The sequence below is a fragment of the Leuresthes tenuis genome, unplaced genomic scaffold (assembly GCF_036924035.1).
Source record: "Leuresthes tenuis unplaced genomic scaffold, fLeuTen1.0.hap1 SCAF_20, whole genome shotgun sequence".
Lineage (NCBI taxonomy): Eukaryota > Metazoa > Chordata > Actinopteri > Atheriniformes > Atherinopsidae > Leuresthes > Leuresthes tenuis.
Genome location: NW_027325374.1, coordinates 24212417 through 24219185, shown reverse-complemented (window position 1 = coordinate 24219185; position 6769 = coordinate 24212417). Strand labels below are relative to the sequence as shown.

The following is a 6769-nucleotide window of genomic DNA, read 5'->3' as shown; positions in this document are numbered from 1 at the left end:
TGGACTGTGGGGACACAAAACCGCTCTCTCTCTTTTTTTTTTTATCGTGTGCCAGGGCGTTGTCTCATGTATTAGATTATGCTTAAGATACGAATGAGTTTATCAGTCACATCAGAATCCATACATACTGATCCTCCCGTAATAAAATGGTCGGATCTTATCAAACACACTTTGTTTCTTGTGACAATCAAGTCAGCGAAACAGCGTATACACGTCAAGACACTGAATCAAGTTTGCCACAAGAACTCATAAGTTTGGCAGTATTGCTCTGCCATCAGCAATGATACACCCATTTTATTTTCGTGAGACATGTACAAGCACCTGTTCATCTACTGTTCTATCACTATGAATTAGTGATCTATTATCAATAAGGATACTTCTACAACTACTATCAAAGTATGTCCGGACTTCTTATGTTGTCAGTTGCTATATATGAATAAGTGGGTAGCTACTGACAAGCATTAAGCATGTCACACAGCCCAAACATATAACATTTCAGGACACACCACACAGTTAACAACCACAGTGAAGCGTGTCAAAGCCCAAACATGTAACATTCAACAGGACACTTACACAACACATTCAAATCAAACAGTCAGACAACATACAAGAACATATACCCCAGCCGGCATTGCTCCCTGTCTATTTTCGTACAGCACACTATGTGTGCGCACACCTTTATTCACAAACTCTTCAACTTATACTCTTTTACCGAAGCTGCTACAGCTCGATTGGCCGAATACCCTTAGATCCTATTTCGGTGAATTTGACATCTGCCTTACATGTAACAGATTAGTGGTTTAGCAGTTTTAATTTAGTTTGAGTGAAGGAATTAATTTTATAGCAAAATCCGAAATCGTGAAGCACTCATGAAAGTAAGCTTATTCTCGGATTCCTGAAACTTTAGATTTGCTCTTTCTTTTACTGCAAAGTACAACGTTGTTTTTTTTGTTTAAATCTTTCTAGACATGGTAAATATGAACGACAAAGCAGTTTTAACATAGTTTGAGTGAAGGAATTCATTTTATAGATAAAATCCCAAGAGTCTGCTGAGAAAAGAGAGTGAATGCGAAGTAGACTTTAACACGGCTATGGGAGCGAGCCGAGTGTCGGCTAACCGGGAGAATTGCTTGAAAGAAACGCGACACCGAATGAGCGGTCAGAACAAAGCCTCAATACGGGATTCTCGTGGTGTTTTTGTTGCTGCCTTGTTGCTGCCTTGTCTTTTGCATAGAGTAAAAGCGTCTCAACCAAGCAAAGCTCACCATGGGGAAGGTGGCTATACCAACTAGCCTGATGCCCTGCTCCCGCAGTGACGGATAATCGTACTCTGGTTTCTCTTCATAACATACAAGTCTTTCGCCTTTTACTAAAGACTTCCGTGGAGAGCAGCACTAATGAGTTGTTTCTATTATTGGCAGGCTTTACCTTTGCGGGTGAAGCCCTTTCTGTCTGTGCAAAAGAAATCTTGCTACTTTGCAGAGTGACTTCTCTGAGTAGAGTCGCCTTACAAGACAAGGCAGCCATCGAATAGATTGTTTCTACTTGGTCAGCCGAGGAGCAGGGGGGGGGGGCAAGCGTCTCAACCAAGCAAAGCTCACCAAGTAGGAACAATCGGGCCCTTTTCGATGGCTGCAACACCTGAAAGAGATATTGATGCGAGACCCGATCAAATGCTTTTTCAAAGTCTAAATTTAAGATGACAAGCCGGGTGTTTCTGTCTCTAGCGTAATCAATGATGTCTCGAATCAGTACGAGGCTGTCGGTGAGTTGTCTCCCTGAGATGGCACAAGCTTGGTCTGGGTGAATTACCTCCTCTAAAACAGAGGACATCCGTGTCGCTAAAACCTTGCTAAAAAGTTTACAGTCAAAGTTTAAAAGTGTGATGGGCCTCCAATTCTTTAGGTCAGTCTTATCATTTTTTTTATAAAGTAGAGTCACTATTCCCACTCTAAAACTGTCAGGCAGTCGGTCGAGTTTTTCAAAATCTTTAAAAACATCTAAAATGTCTGATGATAAAAGGTCCCAATAGGTCAGATAGAATTCTGCAGGAAGCCCGTCTAAACCCGGAGCTCGACTTCTCTTAAAACCTGTTAGGCATTTTTTTAACTCTAAAGCAGTAAAATTCTGTGTCAAGTGTGCATTCTCTTTTACGGTTTTGTCAACGAATTTTAAGATTTCTGCCGATGTTTCCAAGTGCACTGGTTTCTCTTTGTACATGTTACTATAAAAGGTATGTACAGTTTCAATCATCTCTTGTGTGGATTTTGTTAAAAACCCATCTTCTCTTTTTAGATTTTGAATACACTCCTTTTTATTTATAACTTTCTTTCTTTTTCACCTTCCTCAATTTCCTGCTCCCTGCTTCTTACAAAAATTCCTTTACTCTTTATTTCTGCTAAAACTGACATTTCCTTTTTGACATCTTTGATTTCTTCTTTAAAGTCTATGCCACACTGATTTAGTTTAAAGTAGCGCTGTAAGCGTTTATGTAGTCCCATCATACATCTATTCTCTTTCCTTTTTTTACGTTTACCTTGCTGTTTAAAAAAAGTCTGGGTCGTTTCCTTCACCATTTCCCACCATTGTGCATGTGTTTCGTAGAGGTCTTGAAGGGTCTGCCACTCTTTATAACATTCCCTGTACTGACTGACTATGATTTCATCCTCCAACAGGGAACAGTTGAGTTTCCACAGACCACTTCCTACCGTCACACCAGAAGGGGGTGAAAGGGTGCAGGAGAGCATAAGGTGGTCTGAAAAGAAAACAGGGGTTAATCTAACATCAGTGGGTGGGCAATCTCTAGTAAAGAAATAATCAATGCGAGAGGCTCTGGTGCCATCATGACTAAACCAGGTGAAGCCCTCCTCTCTGGGATGCATGGTTTTAAAACAGTCAGTAAGCTTAAAATCCCTGCATATGCCCTGAAGTAAAATCGAAGTCTTATCCACTTTAAAATCTACCCCTGCTCTTTTTCTATCTTTCCTGCTCAAGATACAGTTAAAATCCCCTCCTACAACTAAAGGTACTTGCCCTAGCATGTAAAGCTGTATATCTTCTAAAAGGTCATACCTTTCATTTTTTCCATTGAAACCATAAATATTTAAGAGGTTAAAGTCTTGCCCCATAAAATTCAAGTGTGCTAAAAGTGCCCGTCCGTCTCTCACCACTGTGCTACCTTTCACCAGAACATGCGGATTTTTAATTAGAATGGCCACACCATCATTTTTATTTTGATTTGAGCCACTCCATATCGATAAATGGGGCCACATTTCCTCCCATTGTCTATGGTTTTTTAAAAAAGGTAGTCCACATTCTTGTATTAAAAACACATCTGATTTTATGGAGTCTAAGATGGATAAAATACTCTGGGCTCTTGTCTTTGATTTCACACTTCTCACATTTAGTGTTGAGAAGGTGAGAACCATTAAAAGCATAAAGGAAAGTAGGTATGTCATTTTCGTTTTTCTAAGTTATCAAAACAAATTACACACAGGTTATTTCTTGGGAAACTAGCTCTTCCTTCATTTCTTTAGGTGAAAAGTGAGTAGGTTGATCTATATTTCCTTTTCGGACTCTCGGTGTTGGCCTCTGACGCAATGTTGCATTTAACTTTGAGTCCCTGGGGGTCGAGTGCAGAGCTGAAGTTAAAAAGGAGACCTCATTTGGTGAGTCGGAGGGGAAGACTCTAGGTTCTTCCACTGAAGAACTGTCTGAAAGGGACCTAACCCTTCCCCTCTTCTCTGATACCACTGGGGAATCAGAGGCTCAGATGCCGTCCTCTTCGGCTGTTGACCTTCGGGGAGGTGAGTATCTTCACTAGACTCACCTGTCTGCTCTTCCTCCTCATTTAGCGTAGCTCCACCCTCTGCCTGTGAATTCTCACAGACTTCAACACTGAGTGGTGAGGCCTCTACAGGCCCCTCCCCTTTTTGCTCCTCACTTCCAATCCAAGCTTTTGGCGGGAAGTTTGAATTTATTGGGTCAACCTCTTCACTTTGTTCACCAACTGCCACCTTTGGTCCTTCTCTTTGTTGGCTTGACTGTGGCTTTACCGTCTTTAATTTGTTGGCAAAAGATTTAGGGCAATCTCTGAAGAGGTGATTTAATTCTCCACAGAGATTACATCTCCTGCCATTTGGACACTCTCCAAAAGTTTGCCCAATTTCTCTGCTCTTCCCACATAACACCTTGGTACAAGCCTCAACCAGGTGCCCATGCTCACCACACTTGCGGCAGAACTTGGGCTGCCCCTGGTAGTGGATGTAATCTCGGTTTTCAAGGTGGCCAGAGTGTCGCCCACCCGCTGCACTGAGCACTCTTCAGCCCTTTTAAATGGTATAACTTTGCACTCCCGCACGCTCCAGCAAGCACCATTCAAGCAACAACTTTGCACTCCAGCTTCGAACATCGGCACAGTCGCAACAAGTAAGGCGACTCTACTCAGAGAAGTCACTCTGCACAGTAAGAAGATTTCTTTTGCACAGACAGAAAGGGCTTCACCCGCAAACGTAAAGCCTGCCAAAAATAGAAACAACTCATTAGTGCTGCTCAACATTGTACTTTGCAGTAAAAGAAAGAGCAAATCTAAAGATTCAGGAATCCGAGAATAAGCTTAGTTCTTCACGATTTCGGATTTTGCTATAAAATTAATTCCTTCACTCAAACTAAATTAAAACTGCTAAACCGCTAATCTGTTACATACAAGGCAGATGTCAAATTAACCGAAATAGGATCTAAGGGTATTTGGCCAATCGAGCTGTAGCAGCTTCGGTAAAAGAGTATAAGTTGAAGAGTTTGTGAATAAAGGTGTGCGCACACATAGTGTGCTGTACGAAAATAGGCAGGGAGCAATGCCGGCTGGGGTATATGTTCTTGTATGTTGTCTGACTGTTTGATTTGAATGTGTTGTGTAAGTGTCCTGTTGAATGTTACATGTTTGGGCTTTGACACGCTTCACTGTGGTTGTTAACTGTGTGGTGTGTCCTGAAATGTTATATGTTTGGGCTGTGTGACATGCTTAATGCTTGTCAGTAGCTACCCACTTATTCATATATAGCAACTGACAACATAAGAAGTCCGGACATACTTTGATAGTAGTTGTAGAAGTATCCTTATTGATAATAGATTACTAATTCATAGTGATAGAACAGTAGATGAACAGGTGCTTGCACATGTCTCACGAAAATAAAATGGGTGTATCATTGCTGATGGCAGAGCAATACTGCCAAACTTATGAGTTCTTGTGGCAAACTTGATTCAGTGTCTTGACGTGTATACGCTGTTTCGCTGACTTGATTGTCACAAGAAACAAAGTGTGTTTGATAAGATCCGACCATTTTATTACGGGAGGATCAGTATGTATGGATTCTGATGTGACTGATAAACCCATTCGTATCTTAAGCATAATCTAATACATGAGACAACGCCCTGGCACACGATAAAAAAAAAAAAGAGAGAGAGCGGTTTTGTGTCCCCACAGTCCATAATGTAGAAAAGAGAGAAAAAAGCCTTTCTGATTTGGTGTGTGTGCTCATAGTGCAGAGTGTAGAGAAAAGAAAGCCGTTTTGGTGTCACGGGTGTTGTGACTTACACACACACATTTCTAAATTGAGAAAGGAAATTATTTTAGAGGAAGCACTAGAGTTTAGATCCCACATTTGTTGATAGGCATTCATTTATTTCTTCACTTCTGATGAAGTTTCAACAATAAACAACAAACTTTGTATTATGAGAAAGAACCAGAATCATTCTTCAGGAATCCGAAAATAAGCTCTATTTTATGAGTTATGCACGAATTCGGATTCTCCTATAAAACGAATTCCTTAACTCAAACCAAGTTAAGACTGCTTTGTCCTTCATATTTATTCATGTCTAATCAAGTTTCAACGATAAACAACGTTGTACTTTGTAGAATGAGAAAGAACTTCTTCAGCAATAAGCATCTCTCGACATATGACGAAGTACAGATTTTGCTATAAAATTAATTCCTTCTATCAGCCTGACTTAAAACTGTTTGTCCTCCTTATTTATCCACTTCAAATCAAGTTTCAACAAATAAAAAAATGTTGTAGTTTGAGAAAGTACAACTTAATCTTCAGCAATCAGTATAAAAAGAGGTGCAAATGCCAACCATACATACCTAAAAGGTGGAGCGGAAGTATTCAGCTGCAAGTAGGTGTGAATGTTCGACTATAATTTGTAAAAAGCGGGTAAGAAAAGGTTCAAATGCCCGACTATATATTAACAAAAGCGGGAGGAGAGGTCTTCAGATGAGAGTGGGTGAGAATTTCCAACCATAATCTATAAAATACGGTGAAAAAAAATATGTGAATGCCTCATAGAACACTAAAAGCGGAAGTGTTCGGCTGCAAGAAGGTGTGAATGTCCGACTATATTTGGTGAAAAGCAGGTGAAGCAAGGTCTGAATGCCCAACCTTACATCATCAAAAGCGAGATCAGAGGTGTTTGGCTGCAAGAAGGCCATAGTTTTCCAAAAGCGGGTAAGGTGCGAATGTCCGACTAAATATCAACAAAATTTGGGGCGGAGGTCTTCGGATGCAAGTGGGTGTGAATATTCCACCATACAGGTATGGTGGAGAGGAAGCTGTGAATAGCCGACCATAGTTTGGAAAAAGCGGGTAAGAAAAGGTTTGAATGCCCGAACATACACCATCAAAAGAGGGAGCGGAGGTGTTCCGCTGTACGAAGGTGTGAATGTCCGACCATAGTTGGTAAAAAGCGGGTAAGAAAAGGTTAAAATACCCGA

At 40.8% G+C, this 6769-nt stretch overlaps 1 non-coding gene across 1 annotated transcript; it reads left to right on the top strand.

Moving 5' to 3' along the window:
• Positions 1-1325: 1325 nt before the first annotated feature.
• LOC140279108 (U5 spliceosomal RNA) lies at positions 1326-1439 on the top strand. Its single transcript, XR_011909304.1, has one exon. It is a non-coding gene; the product is annotated as a U5 spliceosomal RNA (small nuclear RNA).
• The last annotated feature ends 5330 nt before the right edge of the window (positions 1440-6769 follow it).